General features: G+C 47.1%; 24 non-coding genes across 24 annotated transcripts; all 24 read left to right on the top strand.

The window, feature by feature from the left end:
• Positions 1-2035: 2035 nt before the first annotated feature.
• On the top strand, positions 2036-2108 carry trnav-cac (transfer RNA valine (anticodon CAC)). Its single transcript has one exon. It is a non-coding gene; the product is annotated as a tRNA-Val (tRNA).
• Positions 2109-2406: 298 nt separating this feature from the next.
• trnav-cac (transfer RNA valine (anticodon CAC)) lies at positions 2407-2479 on the top strand. Its single transcript has one exon. It is a non-coding gene; the product is annotated as a tRNA-Val (tRNA).
• Positions 2480-2699: 220 nt separating this feature from the next.
• Positions 2700-2772, top strand: trnav-aac (transfer RNA valine (anticodon AAC)). Its single transcript has one exon. It is a non-coding gene; the product is annotated as a tRNA-Val (tRNA).
• Positions 2773-3886: 1114 nt separating this feature from the next.
• On the top strand, positions 3887-3959 carry trnav-aac (transfer RNA valine (anticodon AAC)). The gene has a single exon. It is a non-coding gene; the product is annotated as a tRNA-Val (tRNA).
• Positions 3960-4076: 117 nt separating this feature from the next.
• Positions 4077-4149, top strand: trnav-cac (transfer RNA valine (anticodon CAC)). Its single transcript has one exon. It is a non-coding gene; the product is annotated as a tRNA-Val (tRNA).
• Positions 4150-4486: 337 nt separating this feature from the next.
• On the top strand, positions 4487-4559 carry trnav-uac (transfer RNA valine (anticodon UAC)). The gene has a single exon. It is a non-coding gene; the product is annotated as a tRNA-Val (tRNA).
• Positions 4560-4712: 153 nt separating this feature from the next.
• trnav-cac (transfer RNA valine (anticodon CAC)) lies at positions 4713-4785 on the top strand. Its single transcript has one exon. It is a non-coding gene; the product is annotated as a tRNA-Val (tRNA).
• Positions 4786-4963: 178 nt separating this feature from the next.
• trnav-cac (transfer RNA valine (anticodon CAC)) lies at positions 4964-5036 on the top strand. The gene has a single exon. It is a non-coding gene; the product is annotated as a tRNA-Val (tRNA).
• A 1897-nt stretch (positions 5037-6933) lies between these two features.
• trnav-aac (transfer RNA valine (anticodon AAC)) lies at positions 6934-7006 on the top strand. Its single transcript has one exon. It is a non-coding gene; the product is annotated as a tRNA-Val (tRNA).
• A 3002-nt stretch (positions 7007-10008) lies between these two features.
• Positions 10009-10081, top strand: trnav-cac (transfer RNA valine (anticodon CAC)). Its single transcript has one exon. It is a non-coding gene; the product is annotated as a tRNA-Val (tRNA).
• Positions 10082-11229: 1148 nt separating this feature from the next.
• On the top strand, positions 11230-11302 carry trnav-cac (transfer RNA valine (anticodon CAC)). Its single transcript has one exon. It is a non-coding gene; the product is annotated as a tRNA-Val (tRNA).
• Positions 11303-11522: 220 nt separating this feature from the next.
• On the top strand, positions 11523-11595 carry trnav-aac (transfer RNA valine (anticodon AAC)). The gene has a single exon. It is a non-coding gene; the product is annotated as a tRNA-Val (tRNA).
• Positions 11596-11859: 264 nt separating this feature from the next.
• On the top strand, positions 11860-11932 carry trnav-aac (transfer RNA valine (anticodon AAC)). Its single transcript has one exon. It is a non-coding gene; the product is annotated as a tRNA-Val (tRNA).
• A 117-nt stretch (positions 11933-12049) lies between these two features.
• trnav-aac (transfer RNA valine (anticodon AAC)) lies at positions 12050-12122 on the top strand. The gene has a single exon. It is a non-coding gene; the product is annotated as a tRNA-Val (tRNA).
• Positions 12123-12345: 223 nt separating this feature from the next.
• On the top strand, positions 12346-12418 carry trnav-cac (transfer RNA valine (anticodon CAC)). Its single transcript has one exon. It is a non-coding gene; the product is annotated as a tRNA-Val (tRNA).
• A 1133-nt stretch (positions 12419-13551) lies between these two features.
• trnae-uuc (transfer RNA glutamic acid (anticodon UUC)) lies at positions 13552-13624 on the top strand. Its single transcript has one exon. It is a non-coding gene; the product is annotated as a tRNA-Glu (tRNA).
• A 1233-nt stretch (positions 13625-14857) lies between these two features.
• Positions 14858-14930, top strand: trnav-aac (transfer RNA valine (anticodon AAC)). Its single transcript has one exon. It is a non-coding gene; the product is annotated as a tRNA-Val (tRNA).
• A 1351-nt stretch (positions 14931-16281) lies between these two features.
• Positions 16282-16354, top strand: trnav-aac (transfer RNA valine (anticodon AAC)). The gene has a single exon. It is a non-coding gene; the product is annotated as a tRNA-Val (tRNA).
• A 298-nt stretch (positions 16355-16652) lies between these two features.
• Positions 16653-16725, top strand: trnav-cac (transfer RNA valine (anticodon CAC)). The gene has a single exon. It is a non-coding gene; the product is annotated as a tRNA-Val (tRNA).
• A 1052-nt stretch (positions 16726-17777) lies between these two features.
• trnav-cac (transfer RNA valine (anticodon CAC)) lies at positions 17778-17850 on the top strand. The gene has a single exon. It is a non-coding gene; the product is annotated as a tRNA-Val (tRNA).
• A 298-nt stretch (positions 17851-18148) lies between these two features.
• trnav-cac (transfer RNA valine (anticodon CAC)) lies at positions 18149-18221 on the top strand. The gene has a single exon. It is a non-coding gene; the product is annotated as a tRNA-Val (tRNA).
• A 220-nt stretch (positions 18222-18441) lies between these two features.
• On the top strand, positions 18442-18514 carry trnav-aac (transfer RNA valine (anticodon AAC)). Its single transcript has one exon. It is a non-coding gene; the product is annotated as a tRNA-Val (tRNA).
• Positions 18515-19627: 1113 nt separating this feature from the next.
• trnav-aac (transfer RNA valine (anticodon AAC)) lies at positions 19628-19700 on the top strand. The gene has a single exon. It is a non-coding gene; the product is annotated as a tRNA-Val (tRNA).
• A 117-nt stretch (positions 19701-19817) lies between these two features.
• Positions 19818-19890, top strand: trnav-cac (transfer RNA valine (anticodon CAC)). The gene has a single exon. It is a non-coding gene; the product is annotated as a tRNA-Val (tRNA).
• The last annotated feature ends 85 nt before the right edge of the window (positions 19891-19975 follow it).

Below are 19975 nucleotides of genomic sequence, written 5' to 3'. Positions count from 1 at the left end.
CAGCGCTGTTTCTGTGCTATGATGGGCTCTAAATCCTGACTGAAACTCTTCAAACAAACTGTTCCCATCCAGATGCTCGTGTAGTTGTTTTGCTACAGCTTTCTCAATGATTTTAGAAATAAATGGAAGGTTCGATATGGGTCTATAGTTTGCCAAAACATCTGGATCAAGATTAGGCTTTTTAAGCTGGGGTTTGATGACCGCGGTCTTAAGTGCCTGAGGTACATAACCCAGAAATAAAGTCAGATTAACCAAATCTAGAATAAACGGCTCAATTACATAAAAGATCTCTTTAAAGAGGCTAGTTGGTACTGGGTCTAATAGACAGGTTGACGGTCTGGATGATGAAACTATAGAAGCTAGCTCTGAGAGATTTAGAGGTGAGAATGATTCCAGATGTAAAAGAGGCGCCGCAGCTGATTCAGCAGTTGCCGTCTTCAGAAGGGGATTTTTATCTAACGTAGGCAAGAGCTGATAAATTCTTTCTCTGATCGTGAGAATTTTGTCTGGAAAAAAAAACTAATAAAATCATTACTGCTTAGAGCTAAGGGGATCACTGGTTCAACTGAGCTATGGCTCTCTGTCAGCCTGGCTACAGTGCTGAAGAGAAACCTGGGGTTGTTCTTGTTTTCTTCTATGAGTGCTGAGTAATATGAACTTCTAGCACTGCGGAGAGCTTTTTTATACGTTTTTAGGCTGTCTTTCCAGGCTCTGTGAGACTCTTCTGACTTACTGGAACGCCAGTTTCTTTCTAATTTCCTTGATGTCTGCTTCAAGGTACGGATTTGGTAACTATACCAGGGAGCCATCCTCCTCAGATTGAATACTTTCTTTTTGAGAGGGGCGGCATTATCAAGATTCGAACGCAGTGTGGCCATAGTGCTAGTCACAAGGTCATCAACCTGCGTATGGGAGAAATCCTCATTTAAATTTAGATTTAGATATGGCATTGTTGGGAATGATGACCAAATGTTCTCTTTAAATTTAGCCACAGCAGCTTCAGATAAACATCTTCTATAGCTGAATTTATTCCTCAATGCTGTGGAGCCCATTAAAGTAAACTCAAATGTAATAAGGTAATGGTCAGACAGGAGAGAATTTTGGGGAAGAATTGTTAGCTTGTCAATTTCAATGCCATAAGTTAGAACAAGATCAAGGATATGATTGTAAAAGTGAGTGGGTTCATTCACGTGCTGGGAAAAGCCAATTGAGTCTAGTAGGGAAAGAAACCCAGAACTAAGGCTGTCGCTTTCTACGTCAACATGTATATTGAAATCTCCCAGAATAATGATTTTATCTGTACTAAGTACTAACTCTGATATAAACTCAGAAAACTCTGATAGGAATTCTGAGTACGGACCAGGTGGACGGTATACTGTAACTAACAGAACTGGTTTTTCACCTTTCCAGTCCGAGTGGGAGAGACTAAGAGTGAGGCTTTCAAAAGACCTGCAGCCAGATTTTGGTCTGGGGTTGATTAATAGGCTTGACTGAAATATTGCAGCCACCCCACCTCCTCGACCTGTGGTACAAGGGATATGAAAGTTAACATGAGTTGGGGGTGTAGCTTCATTAATGCTAACATACTCATCCTGCTGCAGCCACGTTTCAGTTATACAAAATAAATCAATATGGTGATCAGCTATGAGATCATTTACTAGTAGAGATTTTGATGATAATGATCGAATGTTCAACAGTCCACATTTGATCGCAGTGTTATTTGAGACTAAGTTTGTGGCTGTTTTAATTACAGTTAGGTTTTTGTTTTTAGCTCCTCTTTTGTTTAATTTGAGTTTATTAACTTTTCTAAATTTAGGTCGTCGGGGGACAGACACGGTTTCTATAGACCTAAACATAGACAGAGACTCTATTCTATTCTCGGCAGATGACCGCTCTGACTGAGGCGCAGAGGAGCGTGTTAAACTGCGGCTCTGCCTCCTGGTCTCGACCCGGGATTGCATGCATTCTCAGTTGCTTCAATTTTCGTATTAACGATGGCATTTCATCATCAAGGGGAAGGGGCTGGCCTGCGCAGGTTTCCGTAGTGTAGTGGTCATCACATTCGCCTCACACGCGAAAGGTCCCCAGTTCGAAACTGGGCGGAAACATGTTTGCTGTCAGCTGGAAACAGATGTTTTTGGTTCCTGCCTTGCATTCTCAATTGCTTCAATTTTCGTATTAACGATGGCATTTAATCATCAAGGGGAAGAGGGTGTCCTGTGCAGGTTTCTGTAGTGTAGGGGTGGATACTGGGGTCATAGCGCCTTTTCAAAACAGGCAGACAACTCTGGCCCAGGCTTCAGGATGTAGGCCTCTCTATTGTTCTTTTCAGAGCACGTGGGAGGCCATCACAACAGTAGTAACGGTGGCATTTCATCATCAAGGGGAAGTGGGTGTCCTGTACAGGTTTCTGTAGTGTAGTGGTCATCACGTTCGCCTCACACGCGAAAGGTCCCCAGTTCGAAACTGGGCAGGAACAGTATTTTCTGTAATTCTTTTTCAACAAAGGCAGAGAGGTCAGAGGTCAGCTGATGCTTCACTTCAAGACCTCTCGTGAGTATACCTGCCAGTATCTGCGTCTATTCTTAGGAAGACCAAATTTCGGTGATGCAACTGGAAGAGCAAATGCAGCTTTTATGAAAGTACCTGTTCACGTCAGAAATCATTAGATTGGAAGGGGTGGAGCAGCTTGCATTCAGGTTTCTGTAGTGTAGTGGTGATCACGTTCGCCTAACACGCGAAAGGTCCCCAGTTCGAAACTAGGCGGAAACATCTTTGCTGTCAGCTGGAAATAAATCAGCGTCTTTTTTCCAGTTAATGCATACCTCTTAATTCGATTAAAGAATTGCCTTTAGCGATGTTTTTGGTTCTTCCCTTGCATTGTCAGCAAGTAAGCGAAGTAACGATGGCATTTCATCGTCAAGGGGAAGGGAGTGTCCAGTGCAGCTTTCCGTAGTGTATCGGTCATCACGTTTGCATTACAGGCGAAAGATCCCCAGTTTGAAACTGGGCAGAAACTGTGTTTTCAGTTATTCTTTTTCAACAACGGCAGAGAGGTCAGAGATCATACGCCCTGTGATATGAGGCCCTGAATGGTGTCTGCGATGCCCTCCTCTGCTTGGGGCTTGTGGGGGTACTGATTGATCCACACTGGATCAGAGGTGTTCACCTCAAAAGTTAATGGTTCACATTGCACCAGTCCCACTTCTGTCGGGCCCTGCGCCCATAGGGACTCTGGTAGAGAGTCAATGATAGACGCAGCCTCAGGGTGATCTGTTTTTTCTCTACCGTGAAACCGGGAGACCTGGGCCTCCTCCAGAACTGAGCTATCTACGGCTTCTACTTGAATTGAGTATATGTTGGCTCTAGCCGAATAAAGTACTCCGCGAATGTCCGTGATAACCCAATCATCCTGTGCGAATGCTAGTTTTACCATCCCACCCAATTCTTTAGCCTGATGTTTAGGATGTAAAGCCAGAGACACTTGTGGGAAGGCCTCTTCCGACATCTGATGCCACTGCAATTGTTCTGGTGTCAGGGACACCGCTGCTGCTACTCGAAAGCTGGGACAGCTCTCTACCACAACTGGGGCACTGGGAAAAAGCGAAGATCAAGAGCCATGAAGCGTCTTTATTACCTGTGTGACGTCATTGGGGATCCCTGCTGAGGGCACAGGCGTTTGGCAAATGCCCTCCTGTTCAAACTCAAAACCATACCCTAGGGGTGGATCCTGGGGTCATGGCGCCATTTTCAAACAGGTAGACAACTCTGGCCCAGGCTTCAGGATGTAGGATTCTCGATTGTTATTTTCAGAGCACGTGGGAGGCTATCGCAACAGTGGTAATGATGGCATTTCTTGATAAGCGGAAGGAGGTGACATGTGCGGGTTTCCGTAGTGTAGTGGTCATCACGTTCGCCTAACACGCAAAAGGTCCCCAGTTCGAAACTGGGCGGAAACATGTTTGCTGTCAGCTGGAAACAGATGTTTTTGGTTCCTGCCTTGCATTCTCAATTGCTTCAATTTTCGTATTAACGATGGCATTTAATCATCAAGGGGAAGAGGGTGTCCTGTACAGGTTTCTGTAGTGTAGTGGTCATCACGTTCGCCTCACACGCGAAAGGTCCCCAGTTCGAAACTGGGCAGAAACAGAACTTTCTGTGTTTCTTAACAAAGGCAGAGAGATCAGCTAATACTTTACTTCTCATCAGTATCTTTTGCACTTTTACTAACCTTGCAGGAATGCAGAAACTTGTGTTTTTCTTACAGGACTTGAGATCATACTAACTAGGGACCACCCTAAGGAAATAAAGAGGGGAGAACGGAAGAGATACGTCAGAGCAGTTAGAGAATGTAACTGAACATATCTCTGTCTGTTCTCCTTGCAAGTAAAAATGAGCGCTGTTGTCCTTTGTCTTTCTTCCCTGTGTTTCATCATGTTCTAGGTGGCTTAAACCTGACAGAAGGGGCAGAGCAGCTTGTGCTCAGGTTTCTGTAGTGTAGTGGTCATCACGTTCGCCTTACACGCGAAAGGTCCCCAGTTCGAACCTGGGCAGAAACAGATTTGCTGTCGGCTCTACACAAGCCGGACCTGTGTGTTTGGTTATTGCTACCTCTGATTTAGATTAGAGAATTGGCTTCAGCTGTTTGTTTGTGTAATTGCTGTAGTAACGATGGCATTTCATTGTCAAGGGGAAGGCAGTGACCTGTGCAGGTTTCTGTAGTGTAGTGGTCATCACGTTCGCCTCACACGCGAAAGGTCCCCAGTTCGAAACTGGGCGGAAACATGTTTGCTGTCAGCTGGAAACAGAGCAGCATTTCTTTTTAGTTACTGCATACCTCTTAATTCAATTAGAGAATTGGCTTTCGCGATGTTTTTGGTTCTTGCCTTGCATTCTCAGTTGCTTCAATTTTCGTATTAACGATGGCATTTCATCATCAAGGGGAAGAAGGTGTCCTGTGCCGGTTTCTGTAGTGTAGTGGTCATCACGTTTGCCTCACACGCGAAAGGTCCCCAGTTCGAAACTGGGCAGAAACTGTCTTTTCAGTTATTCTTTTTCAACAACGGCAGAGAGGTCAGAGATCAGCTGATGCTTCACTTCAAGACTTCTCGTGAGTAGACCTGCCAGTATCTGCGTCTATTCGTAGGAAGAGCAAATTTCGGTGATGCAACAATCAGAGGTCCAGACGAAAGCTGGAACAGCTCTCTCCCACAACCGGGGCACTGGGAAACAGTGAAGATCGAGAGCCGTGGAGCGAGTATGACCTGTGTATTTGGTAAGTGCTACCTCTGAATTAGAATAGAAAATGTTGGCTTCAGCTGTTTGTTTGGTCAATTCATTGTGTAATTGCGGTAGTAAAGATGGCATTTGGTGCCTAGATGAAGCGTAAAGACGATTGGTCCAAGTACCCAAACCTGTGGGACTCCATAACTGACTGCAGTGCATGAGGAGAAGCTGTTGTGAACATGAACAAACTGATGTCTATCTGATAAATAGGATTTGAACCACCTGAGTGCAGTTCCTTTAATCCCAATTTCATGTTCCAGTCTCTAGTAAAATATTGTGATCTATGGTGTCGAAAGCAGCACTAAGATCCAAAAGGAGAAGTATGGAGGCTGATCCATTGTCTGAAGCAATTAGAATATCATTGGAGAGGTCCAGACAAAAGCTGGGACAGCTCTCTCCCACAACCGGGGCACTGGGAAAAAAGCGAAGATAAAGAGCCATGGAGCGTCTTTATTACCTGTGTGACGTCATCGGGGATCCCTGCTGAGGGCGCTGGTGTCTAGCAAATGCCCTCCTCTTCAAACTCAGAACCACACCCTAGGGGTGGATCCTGGGGTCATGGCGCCATTTCCAAACAGGCAGACAACTCTGGCCCAGGCTTCAGGATGTAGGCCTCTCTATTGTTCTTTTCAGAGCACGTGGGAGGCGATCGCAACAGTAGTAACGATGGCATTTCATTATCAAGGGGAAGAGAGTGCCCTGTACAGGTTTCTGTAGTGTAGTGGTCATCACGTTTACCTCACACGCGAAAGGTCCCCAGTTCGAAACTGGGCAGGAACAGTGTTTTCAGTTATTCTTTTTCAACAACGGCAGAGAGGTCAGAGATCATACGCCCTGTGATATGAGGCCCTGAATGGTGTCTGCGATGCCCTCCTCTGCTTGGGGCTTGTGGGGGTACTGATTGATCCACACTGGATCAGAGGTGTTCACCTCAAAAGTTAATGGTTCACATTGCACCAGTCCCACTTCTGTCGGGCCCTGCGCCCATAGGGACTCTGGTAGAGAGTCAATGATAGACGCAGCCTCAGGGTGATCTGTTTTTTCTCTACCGTGAAACCGGGAGACCTGGGCCTCCTCCAGAACTGAGCTATCTACGGCTTCTACTTGAATTGAGTATATGTTGGCTCTAGCCGAATAAAGTACTCCGCGAATGTCCGTGATAACCCAATCATCCTGTGCTAATGCTAGTTTTACCATCCCACCCAATTCTTTAGCCTGATGTTTAGGATGTAAAGACAGAGACACTCGTGGGACGGCCTCTTCCGACATCTGATACCACTGCAATTGTTCTGGTGTCAGGGACACCGCTGCTGCTACTCGAAAGCTGGGACAGCTCTCTACCACAACTGGGGCACTGGGAAAAAGCGAAGATCAAGAGCCATGAAGCGTCTTTATTACCTGTGTGACGTCATCGGGGATCCCTGCTGAGGGCGCTGGCGTTTGGCAAATGCCCTCCTGTTCAAACTCAAAACCATACCCTAGGGGTGGATCCTGGGGTCATGGCGCCATTTTCAAACAGGTAGATAACTCTGGCCCAGGCTTCAGGATGTAGGATTCTCGATTGTTATTTTCAGAGCACGTGGGAGGCTATCGCAACAGTGGTAATGATGGCATTTCTTGATAAGCGGAAGGAGGTGACCTGTGCGGGTTTCCGTAGTGTAGTGGTCATCACGTTCGCCTAACACGCGAAAGGTCCCCAGTTCGAAACTGGGCGGAAACATGTTTGCTGTCAGCTGGAAACAGATGTTTTTGGTTCCTGCCTTGCATTCTCAGTTGCTTCAATTTTCGTATTAACGATGGCATTTAATCATCAAGGGGAAGAGGGTGTCCTGTGCAGGTTTCTGTAGTGTAGTGGTCATAACGTTTGCATTACAGGCGAAAGATCCCCAGTTTGAAACTGGGCAGAAACTGTGTTTTCAGTTATTCTTTTTCAACAACGGCAGAGAGGTCAGAGATCATACGCCCTGTGATATGAGGCCCTGAATGGTGTCTGCGATGCCCTCCTCTGCTTGGGGCTTGTGGGGGTACTGATTGATCCACACTGGATCAGAGGTGTTCACCTCAAAAGTTAATGGTTCACATTGCACCAGTCCCACTTCTGTCGGGCCCTGCGCCCATAGGGACTCTGGTAGAGAGTCAATGATAGACGCAGCCTCAGGGTGATCTGTTTTTTCTCTACCGTGAAACCGGGAGACCTGGGCCTCCTCCAGAACTGAGCTATCTACGGCTTCTACTTGAATTGAGTATATGTTGGCTCTAGCCGAATAAAGTACTCCGCGAATGTCCGTGATAACCCAATCATCCTGTGCTAATGCTAGTTTTACCATCCCACCCAATTCTTTAACCTGATGTTTAGGATGTAAAGCCAGAGACACTTGTGGGACGGCCTCTTCCGACATCTGATACCACTGCAATTGTTCTGGTGTCAGGGACACCGCTGCTGCTACTCGAAAGCTGGGACAGCTCTCTACCACAACTGGGGCACTGGGATAAAGCGAAGATCAAGAGCCATGAAGCGTCTTTATTACTTGTGTGACGTCATCGGGGATCCCTGCTGAGGGCGCAGGCGTTTGGCAAATGCCCTCCTGTTCAAACTCAAAACCATACCCTAGGAGTGGATCCTGGGGTCATGGCGCCATTTTCAAACAGGTAGACAACTCTGGCCCAGGCTTCAGGATGTAGGATTCTCGATTGTTATTTTCAGAGCACGTGGGAGGCTATCGCAACAGTGTTAATGATGGCATTTCTTGATAAGCGGAAGGAGGTGACCTGTGCGGGTTTCCGTAGTGTATCGGTCATCACGTTTGCATTACACGCGAAAGATCCCCAGTTTGAAACTGGGTAGAAACAGATTTGCTGTTGGCTCTTAATATGGAAAAAATGCAACAGAGTATGACCTGTGTATTTGGTAAGTGCTACCTCTGAATTAGAATAGAAAATGTTGGCTTCAGCTGTTTGTTTGGTCAATTCATTGTGTAATTGCGGTAGTAAAGATGGCATTTGGTGCCTAGATGAAGCGTAAAGACGATTGGTCCAAGTACCCAAACCTGTGGGACTCCATAACTTACTGCAGTGCATGAGGAGGAGCTGTTGTGAACATGAACAAACTGATGTCTATCTGATTAATAGGATTTGAACCACCTTATTGCAGTTCCTTTAATCCCAATTTCATGTTCCAGTCTCTAGTAAAATATTGTGATCTATGGTGTCGAAAGCAGCACTAAGATCCAAAAGGAGAAGTATGGAGGCTGATCCATTGTCTGAAGCAATTAGAATATCATTGGAGAGGTCCAGACAAAAGCTGGGACAGCTCTCTCCCACAACCGGGGCACTGGGAAAAAGCGAAGATAAAGAGCCATGGAGCGTCTTTATTACCTGTGTGACGTCATCGGGGATCCCTGCTGAGGGCGCTGGTGTCTAGCAAATGCCCTCCTCTTCAAACTCAGAACCACACCCTAGGGGTGGATCCTGGGGTCATGGCGCCATTTCCAAACAGGCAGACAACTCTGGCCCAGGCTTCAGGATGTAGGCCTCTCTATTGTTCTTTTCAGAGCACGTGGGAGGCGATCGCAACAGTAGTAACGATGGCATTTCATTATCAAGGGGAAGAGAGTGCCCTGTACAGGTTTCTGTAGTGTAGTGGTCATCACGTTTACCTCACACGCGAAAGGTCCCCAGTTCGAAACTGGGCAGGAACAGTGTTTTCAGTTATTCTTTTTCAACAACGGCAGAGAGGTCAGAGATCATACGCCCTGTGATATGAGGCCCTGAATGGTGTCTGCGATGCCCTCCTCTGCTTGGGGCTTGTGGGGGTACTGATTGATCCACACTGGATCAGAGGTGTTCACCTCAAAAGTTAATGGTTCACATTGCACCAGTCGCACTTCTGTCGGGCCCTGCGCCCATAGGGACTCTGGTAGAGAGTCAATGATAGACCGTGAAACCGGGAGACCTGGGCCTCCTCCAGAACTGAGCTATCTACGGCTTCTACTTGAATTGAGTATATGTTGGCTCTAGCCGAATAAAGTACTCCGCGAATGTCCGTGATAACCCAATCATCCTGTGCTAATGCTAGTTTTACCATCCCACCCAATTCTTTAACCTGATGTTTAGGATGTAAAGCCAGACACTTGTGGGACGGCCTCTTCCGACATCTGATACCACTGCAATTGTTCTGGTTTCAGGGACACCGCTGCTGCTACTCGAAAGCTGGGACAGCTCTCTACCACAACTGGGGCACTTGGAAAAAGCGAAGATCAAGAGCCATGAAGCGTCTTTAATACCTGTGTGACGTCATTGGGGATCCCTGCTGAGGGCGCTGGCGTTTGGCAAATGCCCTCCTATTCAAACTCAAAACCATACCCTAGGGGTGGATCCTGGGGTCATGGCGCCATTTTCAAACAGGTAGACAACTCTGGCCCAGGCTTCAGGATGTAGGATTCTCGATTGTTATTTTCAGAGCACGTGGGAGGCTATCGCAACAGTGGTAATGATGGCATTTCTTGATAAGCGGAAGGAGGTGACCTGTGCGGGTTTCCGTATTGTAGTGGTCATCACGTTCGCCTAACACGCGAAAGGTCCCCAGTTTGAAACTGGGCGGAAACATGTTTGCTGTCAGCTGGAAACAGATGTTTTTGGTTCCTGCCTTGCATTCTCAGTTGCTTCAATTTTCGTATTAACGATGGCATTTCATCATCAAGGGGAAGGGGCTGACCTGTGCAGGTTTCTGTAGTGTAGTGGTCATCACATTCGCCTCACACGCGCAAGGTCCCCAGTTCGAGACTGGGCGGAAACATGTTTGCTGTCAGCTGGAAACAGATGTTTTTGGTTCCTGCCTTGCATTCTCAATTGCTTCAATTTTCGTATTAACGATGGCATTTCATCATCAAGGGGAAGAGGGGGTCCTGTGCAAGTTTCTGTAGTGTAGTGGTCATCACGTTTGCCTCACACGCGCAAGGTCCCCAGTTCGAAACTGGGCAGAAACTGTGTTTTCAGTTATTCTTTTTCAACAACGGCAGAGAGGTCAGAGATCAGCTGATGCTTCACTTCAAGACTTCTTGTGAGTAGACCTGCCAGTATCTGCGTCTATTCGTAGGAAGAGCAAATTTCGGTGATGCAACAATCAGAGGTCCAGACCAAACCTGGAACAGCTCTCTCCCACAACCGGGGCACTGGGAAACAGCAAAGATCGAGAGCCGTGGAGCGAGTATGACCTGTGTATTTTGTAAGTGCTACCGCTGATTTAGAATAGAAAATGTTGGCTTCAGCTGTTTGTTTGGTCAATTCATTGTGTAATTGCGGTAGTAAAGATGGCATTTGGTGCCTAGATGAAGCGTAAAGACGATTGGTCCAAGTACCCAAACCTGTGGGACTCCATAACTGACTGCAGTGCATGAGGAGGAGCTGTTGTGAACATGAACAAACTGATGTCTATCTGATAAATAGGATTTGAACCACCTTATTGCAGTTCCTTTAATCCCAATTTCATGTTCCAGTCTCTGTAGTAAAATATTGTGATCTATGGTGTCGAAAGCAGCACTAAGATCCAAAAGGAGAAGTATGGAGGCTGATCCATTGTCTGAAGCAATTAGAATATCATTGGAGAGGTCCAGACAAAAGCTGGGACAGCTCTCTCCCACAACCGGGGCACTGGGAAAAAGCGAAGATCAAGAGCCATAGAGCGTCTTTATTACCTGTGTGACGTCATCGGGGATCCCTGCTGAGAGCGCTGGTGTCTAGCAAATGCCCTCCTCTTCAAACTCAGAACCACACCCTAGGGGTGAATCCTGGGGTCATGGCGCCATTTCCAAACAGGCAGACAACTCTGGCCCAGGCTTCAGGATGTAGGCCTCTCTATTGTTCTTTTCAGAGCACGTGGGAGGCCATCACAACAGTAGTAACGATGGCATTTCATCATCAAGGGGAAGAGGGTGTCCTGTGCAGGTTTCTGTAGTGTAGTGGTCATCACGTTCGCCTCACACGCGAGAGGTCCCCAGTTCAAAACTGCGCAGGAACAGTATTTTCTGTAATTCTTTTTCAACAAAGGCAGAGAGGTCAGAGGTCAGCTGATGCTTCACTTCAAGACTTCTCGTGAGTAGACCTGCCAGTATCTGCATCTATTCTTAGGAAGACCAAATTTCGGTGATGCAACTGGAAGAGCAAATGCAGCTTTTATGAAAGTACCTGTTCACGTCAGAAATCATTAGATTGGAAGGGGCGGAGCAGCTTGCATTCAGGTTTCCGTAGTGTAGTGGTCATCACGTTCGCCTAACACGCGAAAGGTCCCCAGTTTGAAACTGGGCGGAAACATCTTTGCTGTCAGCTGGCGAAATTACAGGCGAAAGATCCCCAGTTTGAAACTGCTCCAAAAGCTGCTGCAGTTTGAAACTGGGCGGAAATATCTTTGCTGTCAGCTGGAAATAAATCAGCGTCTTTTTTCCAGTTAATGCATACCTCTTAATTCGATTAAAGAATTGCCTTTAGCGATGTTTTTGGTTCTTCCCTTGCATTGTCAGCAATATTCGAAGTAACGATGGCATTTCATCGTCAAGGGGAAGGGAGTGACCAGTGCAGGTTTCCGTAGTGTAGTGGTCATCACGTTCGCCTAACACGCGAAAGGTCCCCAGTTCGAAACTGGGCGGAAACATGTTTGCTGTCAGCTGGAAACAGATGTTTTTGGTTCCTGCCTTGCATTCTCAGTTGCTTCAATTTTCGTATTAACGATGGCATTTCATCATCAAGGGGAAGATGGTGTCCTGTGCAGGTTTCTGTAGTGTAGTGGTCATCACGTTTGCCTAACACGCAAAAGGTCCCCAGTTCGAAACTGGGCAGGAACAGTATTTTTTGTAATTCTCTTTCAACAAAGGCAGAGAGGTCAGAGGTCAGCTGATGCTTCACTTCAAGACTTCTCGTGAGTATACCTGCCAGTATCTACAGCTATTCTGAGGAAGACCAAATTTCGGTGATGCAACTGGAAGAGCAAATGCAGCTTTTATGAAAGTACCTGTTCACGTCGACGATGGCATTTCATCATCAAGGGGAAGAGGGTGTCCTGTACAGGTTTCTGTAGTGTAGTGGTCATCACGTTCGCCTCACACGCGAAAGGTCCCCAGTTCGAAACTGGGCAGGAACAGTATCTTCTGTAATTCTTTTTCAACAAAGGCAGAGAGGTCAGAGGTCAGCTGATGCTTCACTTCAAGACTTCTCGTGAGTATACCTGCCAGTATCTACATCTATTCTTAGGAAGACCAAATTTCGGTGATGCAACTGGAAGAGCAAATGCAGCTTTTATGAAAGTACCTGTTCACGTCAGAAATCATTAGATTGGAAAGGGTGGAGCAGCTTGCGTTCAGGTTTCGGTAGTGTAGTGGTCATCACGTTCGCCTAACTCGCGAAAGGTCCCCAGTGCGAAACTGCGCGGAAACATGTTTGCTGTCAGCTGAAAATAAATCAGTGTCTGTTTCTAGTTAATCCATACCTCTTAATTCGATTAAAGAATTGGCTTTAGCGATGTTTTTGGTTCTTCCCTTGCATTGTCAGCAATATTCGAAGTAACGATGGCATTTCATCGTCAAGGGGAAGGGAGTGTCCAGTGCAGCTTTCCGTAGTGTATCGGTCATCACGTTTGCATTACACGCGAAAGATCCCCAGTTTGAAACTGGGTAGAAACAGATTTGCTGTTGGCTCTTAATATGGAAAAAATGCAAGAGAGCGTCTTTATTACCTGTGTGACGTCATTGGGGAACCTTGATGAGGGCGCTGGCGTCTAGCAAATGCCCTCCTCTTCAAACTCAGAACCATACCCTAGGGGTGGATCCTGGGGTCATGGCGCCATTTTCAAACATGTAGACAACTCTGGCAACTCTCTAACTCAAGTTAGCCTCACACGCGAAAGGTCCACAGTTCGAAACTGGGCAGAAACACAACTTTCTGTGTTTCTTAACAAAGGTAGAGAGATCAGCTGATACTTTACTTCAAGACTTCTCATGAGTATCTTTTGTACTTTTACTAACCCTGCAGCAATGCAGAAACTTGTGTTTTTCTTACAGGATTTGAGATCATACTAACTAGGGACCACCCTAAGGAAATAAAGAGGGGAGAACGGAAGAGATACGTCAGAGCAGTTAGAGAATGTAACTGAACATATCTCTGTCTGTTCTCCTTGCAAGTAAAAATGAGCGCTGTTGTCCTTTGTCTTTCTTCCCTGTTTAATCATGTTGTAGGTGGCTTAAACCTGACAGAAGGGGCAGAGCAGCTTGTGCTCCGGTTTCTGTAGTGTAGTGGTCATCACGGTCGCCTTTCGCGCGAAAGATCCCCAGTTCAAACCTGAGCAGAAACAGATATGCTGTCGGCTCTAAATATGAGAAAACTACAGACAAACCGGACCTTTGTATTTGGTAAGTGCTACCGCTGATTTAGAATAGAAAATGTTGGCTTCAGCTGTTTGTTTGGTCAATTCATTGTGTAATTGCGGTAGTAAAGATGGCATTTGGTGCCTAGATGAAGCGTAAAGACGATTGGTCCAAGTACCCAAACCTGTGGGACTCCATAACTGACTGCAGTGCATGAGGAGGAGCTGTTGTGAACATGAACAAACTGATGTCTATCTGATAAATAGGATTTGAACCACCTTATTGCAGTTCCTTTAATCCCAATTTCATGTTCCAGTCTCTGTAGTAAAATATTGTGATCTATGGTGTTGAAAGCAGCACTAAGATCCAAAAGGAGAAGTATGGAGGCTGATCCATTGTCTGAAGCAATTAGAATATCATTGGAGAGGTCCAGACAAAAGCTGGGACAGCTCTCTCCCACAACCGGGGCACTGGGAAAAAGCGAAGATCAAGAGCCATGGAGCATCTTTATTACCTGTGTGACGTCATCGGGGATCCCTGCTGAGGGCGCTGGTGTCTATCAAATGCCCTCCTCTTCAAACTCAGAACCGTAGTGTATCGGTCATCACGTTTGCATTACAGGCGAAAGATCCCCAGTTTGAAACTGGGCAGAAACTGTGTTTTCGGTTATTCTTTTTCAACAACGGCAGAGAGGTCAGAGATCATACGCCCTGTGATATGAGGCCCTGAATGGTGTCTGCGATACCCTCCTCTGCTTGGGGCTTGTGGGGGTACTGATTGATCCACACTGGATCAGAGGTGTTCACCTCAAAAGTTAATGGTTCACATTGCACCAGTCGCACTTCTGTCGGGCCCTGCGCCCATAGGGACTCTGGTAGAGAGTCAGTGATAGACGCAGCCTCAGGGTGATCTGTTTTTTCTCTACCGTGAAACCGGGAGACCTGGGCCTCCTCCAGAACTGAGCTATCTACGGCTTCTACTTGAATTGAGTATATGTTGGCTCTAGCCGAATAAAGTACTCCGCGAATGTCCGTGATAACCCAATCATCCTGTGCTAATGCTAGTTTTACCATCCCACCCAATTCTTTAGCCTGATGTTTAGCATGTAAAGCCAGAGACACTTGTGGGACGGCCTCTTCCGACATCTGATACCACTGCAATTATCGCAACAGTGTTAATGATGGCATTTCTTGATAAGCGGAAGGAGGTGACCTTTGCGGGTTTCCGTAGTGTAGTGGTCATCACGTTCGCCTAACACGCGAAAGGTCCCCAGTTCGAAACTGGGCGGAAACATGTTTGCTGTCAGCTGGAAACAGATGTTTTTGGTTCCTGCCTTGCATTCTCAGTTGCTTCAATTTTCGTATTAACGATGGCATTTCATCATCAAGGGGAAGAGGGTGTCCTGCGCAGGTTTCTGTAGTGTAGTGGTCATCACGTTCGCCTCACACGCGAAAGGTCCCCAGTTCCGAACTGGGCAGAAACTGTGTTTTCTGTAATTCTCTTTCAACAAAGGCAGAGAGGTCAGAGGTCAGCTGATGCTTCACTTCAAGACTTCTCGTGAGTATACCTGCCAGTATCTGCATCTATTCTTAGGAAGACCAAATTTCGGTGATGCAACTGGAAGAGCAAATGCAGCTTTTATGAAAGTACCTGTTCACGTCAGAAATCATTAGATTGGAAGGGGCGGAGCAGCTTGCATTCAGGTTTCCGTAGTGTAGTGGTCATCACGTTAGCCTCACACGCGAAAGGTCCACAGTTTGAAACTGGGCAGAAACTGTGTTTTCAGTTATTCTTTTTCAACAACGGCAGAGAGGTCAGAGATCATACGCCCTGTGATATGAGGCCCTGAATGGTGTCTGCAATGCCCTCCTCTGCTTGGGGCTTGTGGGGGTACTGATTGATCCACACTGGATCAGAGGTGTTCACCTCAAAAGTTAATGGTTCACATTGCACCAGTCCCACTTCTGTCGGGCCCTGCGCCCATAGGGACTCTGGTAGAGAGTCAATGATAGACGCAGCCTCAGGGTGATCTGTTTTTTCTCTACCGTGAAACCGGGAGACCTGGGCCTCCTCCAGAACTGAGCTATCTACGGCTTCTACTTGAATTGAGTATATGTTGGCTCTAGCCGAATAAAGTACTCCGCTAATGTCCGTGATAACCCAATCATCCTGTGCTAATGCTAGTTTTACCATCCCACCCAATTCTTTAAGCTGATGTTTAGGATGTAAAGCCAGAGACACTTGTGGGACGGCCTCTTCCGACATCTGATACCACTGCAATTGTTCTGGTGTCAGGGACACCGCTGCTGCTACTCGAAAGCTGGGACAGCTCTCTACCACAACTGGGGCACTGGGAAAAAGCGAAGATCAAGAGCCATGAAGCGTCTTTATTACCTGTGTGACGTCATCGGGGATCCCTGCTGAGGGCGCTGGCGTTTGGCAAATGCCCTCCTGTTCAAACTCAAAAACCATACCCTAGGGGTGGATCCTGGGGTCATGGCGCCATTTTCAAACAGGTAGACAACTCTGGCCCAGGCTTCAGGATGTAGGATTCTCGATTGTTATTTTCAGAGCACGTGGGAGGCTATCGCAACAGTGGTAATGATGGCATTTCTTGATAAGCGGAAGGAGGTGACCTGTGCGGGTTTCCGTAGTGTAGTGGTCATCACGTTCGCCTAACACGCGAAAGGTCCCCAGTTCGAAACTGGGCGGAAACATGTTTGCTGTCAGCTGGAAACAGATGTTTTTGGTTCCTGCCTTGCATTCTCAGTTGCTTCAATTTTCGTATTAACGATGGCATTTAATCATCAAGGGGAAGAGGGTGTCCTGTGCAGGTTTCTGTAGTGTAGGGGTGGATCCTGGGGTCATGGCGCCATTTCCAAACAGGCAGACAACTCTGGCCCAGGCTTCAGGATGTAGGCCTCTCTATTGTTCTTTTCAGAGCACGTGGGAGGCGATCGCAACAGTAGTAACGGTGGCATTTCATCATCAAGGGGAAGAAAGGGCCCTGTACAGGTTTCTGTAGTGTAGTGGTCATCACGTTCGCCTCACACGCGAAAGGTCCACAGTTCGAAACTGGGCAGGAACAGTATTTTCTGTAATTCTTTTTCAACAAAGGCAGAGAGGTCAGAGGTCAGCTGATGCTTCACTTCAAGACTTCTCGTGAGCCTGTGATATGAGGCCCTGAATGGTGTCTGCGATGCCCTCCTCTGCTTGGGGCTTGTGGGGGTACTGATTGATCCACACTGGATCAGAGGTGTTCACCTCAAAAGTTAATGGTTCACATTGCACCAGTCGCACTTCTGTCGGGCCCTGCGCCCATAGGGACTCTGGTAGAGAGTCAATGATAGACCGTGAAACCGGGAGACCTGGGCCTCCTCCAGAACTGAGCTATCTACGGCTTCTACTTGAATTGAGTATATGTTGGCTCTAGCCGAATAAAGTACTCCGCGAATGTCCGTGATAACCCAATCATCCTGTGCTAATGCTAGTTTTACCATCCCACCCAATTCTTTAACCTGATGTTTAGGATGTAAAGCCAGAGACACTTGTGGGACGGCCTCTTCCGACATCTGATACCACTGCAATTGTTCTGGTTTCAGGGACACCGCTGCTGCTACTCGAAAGCTGGGACAGCTCTCTACCACAACTGGGGCACTTGGAAAAAGCGAAGATCAAGAGCCATGAAGCGTCTTTAATACCTGTGTGACGTCATTGGGGATCCCTGCTGAGGGCGCTGGCGTTTGGCAAATGCCCTCCTATTCAAACTCAAAACCATACCCTAGGGGTGGATCCTGGGGTCATGGCGCCATTTTCAAACAGGTAGACAACTCTGGCCCAGGCTTCAGGATGTAGGATTCTCGATTGTTATTTTCAGAGCACGTGGGAGGCTATCGCAACAGTGGTAATGATGGCATTTCTTGATAAGCGGAAGGAGGTGACCTGTGCGGGTTTCCGTATTGTAGTGGTCATCACGTTCGCCTAACACGCGAAAGGTCCCCAGTTTGAAACTGGGCGGAAACATGTTTGCTGTCAGCTGGAAACAGATGTTTTTGGTTCCTGCCTTGCATTCTCAGTTGCTTCAATTTTCGTATTAACGATGGCATTTCATCATCAAGGGGAAGGGGCTGACCTGTGCAGGTTTCTGTAGTGTAGTGGTCATCACATTCGCCTCACACGCGCAAGGTCCCCAGTTCGAGACTGGGCGGAAACATGTTTGCTGTCAGCTGGAAACAGATGTTTTTGGTTCCTGCCTTGCATTCTCAATTGCTTCAATTTTCGTATTAACGATGGCATTTAATCATCAAGGGGAAGAGGGTGTCCTGTGCAGGTTTCTGTAGTGTAGGGGTGGATCCTGGGGTCATGGCGCCATTTCCAAACAGGCAGACAACTCTGGCCCAGGCTTCAGGATGTAGGCCTCTCTATTGTTCTTTTCAGAGCACGTGGGAGGCCATCACAACAGTAGTAACGGTGGCATTTCATCATCAAGGGGAAGAGGGTGTCCTGTACAGGTTTCTGTAGTGTAGTGGTCATCACGTTCGCCTCACACGCGAAAGGTCCCCAGTTCGAAACTGGGCAGGAACAGTATTTTCTGTAATTCTTTTTCAACAAAGGCAGAGAGGTCAGAGGTCAGCTGATGCTTCACTTCAAGACTTCTCGTGAGTATACCTGCCAGTATCTGCATCTATTCTTAGGAAGACCAAATTTCGGTGATGCAACTGGAAGAGCAAATGCAGCTTTTATGAAAGTTCCTGTTCACGTCAGAAATCATTAGATTGGAAGGGGCGGAGCAGCTTGCATTCAGGTTTCCGTAGTGTAGTGGTCATCACGTTTGCCTAACACGCGAAAGGTCCCCAGTTCGAAACTGGGCGGAAACATCTTTGCTGACAGCTGGAAATAAATCAGCGTCTTTTTTCCAGTTAATGCTTACCTCTTAATTCGATTAAAGAATTGCCTTTAGCGATATTTTTGGTTCTTCCCTTGCATTGTCAGCAATATTCGAAGAAACGATGGCATTTCATCGTCAAGGGGAAGGGAGTGTCCAGTGCAGCTTTCCGTAGTGTATCTGTCATCACGTTTGCATTACAGGTGAAAGATCCCCAGTTTGAAACTGGGCAGAAACTGTGTTTTCAGTTATTCTTTTTCAACAACGGCAGAGAGGTCAGAGATCATACGCCCTGTGATATGAGGCCCTGAATGGTGTCTGCGATGCCCTCCTTTGTTTGGGGCTTGTGGGGGTACTGATTGATCCACACTGGATCAGAGGTGTTCACCTCAAAAGTTAATGGTTCACATTGCACCAGTCCCACTTCTGTCGGGCCCTGCGCCCATAGGGACTCTGGTAGAGAGTCAATGATAGACGCAGCCTCAGGGTGATCTGTTTTTTCTCTACCGTGAAACCGGGAGACCTGGGCCTCCTCCAGAACTGAGCTATCTACGGCTTCTACTTGAATTGAGTATATGTTGGCTCTAGCCGAATAAAGTACTCCGCGAATGTCCGTGATAACCCAATCATCCTGTGCTAATGCTAGTTTTACCATCCCACCCAATTCTTTAGCCTGATGTTTAGGATGTAAAGCCAGAGACACTTGTGGGACGGCCTCTTCCGACATCTGATACCACTGCAATTGTTCTGGTGTCAGGGACACCGCTGCTGCTACTCGAAAGCTGGGACAGCTCTCTACCACAACTGGGGCACTGGGAAAAAGCGAAGATCAAGAGCCATGAAGCGTCTTTATTACCTGTGTGACGTCATCGGGGATCCCTGCTGAGGGCGCTGGCGTTTGGCAAATGCCCTCCTGTTCAAACTCAAAACCATACCCTAAGGGTGGATCCTGGGGTCATGGCGCCATTTTCAAACAGGTAGACAACTCTGGCCCAGGCTTCAGGATGTAGGATTCTCGATTGTTCTTTTCAGAGCACGTGGGAGGCTATCGCAACAGTGGTAATGATGGCATTTCTTGATAAGCGGAAGGAGTTGACCTGTGCGGGTTTCCGTAGTGTAGTGGTCATCACGTTCGCCTAACACGCGAAAGGTCCCCAGTTCGAAACTGGGCGGAAACATGTTTGCTGTCAGCTGGAAACAGATGTTTTTGGTTCCTGCCTTGCATTCTAAGTTGCTTCAATTTTCGTATTAACGATGGCATTTCATCATCAAGGGGAAGAGGGGGTCCTGTGCAAGTTTCTGTAGTGTAGTGGTCATCACGTTTGCCTCACACGCGAAAGGTCCCCAGTTCGAAACTGGGCAGAAACTGTGTTTTCAGTTATTCTTTTTCAACAACGGCAGAGAGGTCAGAGATCAGCTGATGCTTCACTTCAAGACTTCTTGTGAGTAGACC

The sequence above is a fragment of the Echeneis naucrates genome, chromosome 4 (genome assembly GCF_900963305.1).
Source record: "Echeneis naucrates chromosome 4, fEcheNa1.1, whole genome shotgun sequence".
Taxonomy (NCBI): Eukaryota; Metazoa; Chordata; class Actinopteri; order Carangiformes; family Echeneidae; genus Echeneis; species Echeneis naucrates.
Note: the sequence above shows the minus strand (reverse complement) of the source record. Positions and strands in the feature narration are given on the sequence as shown.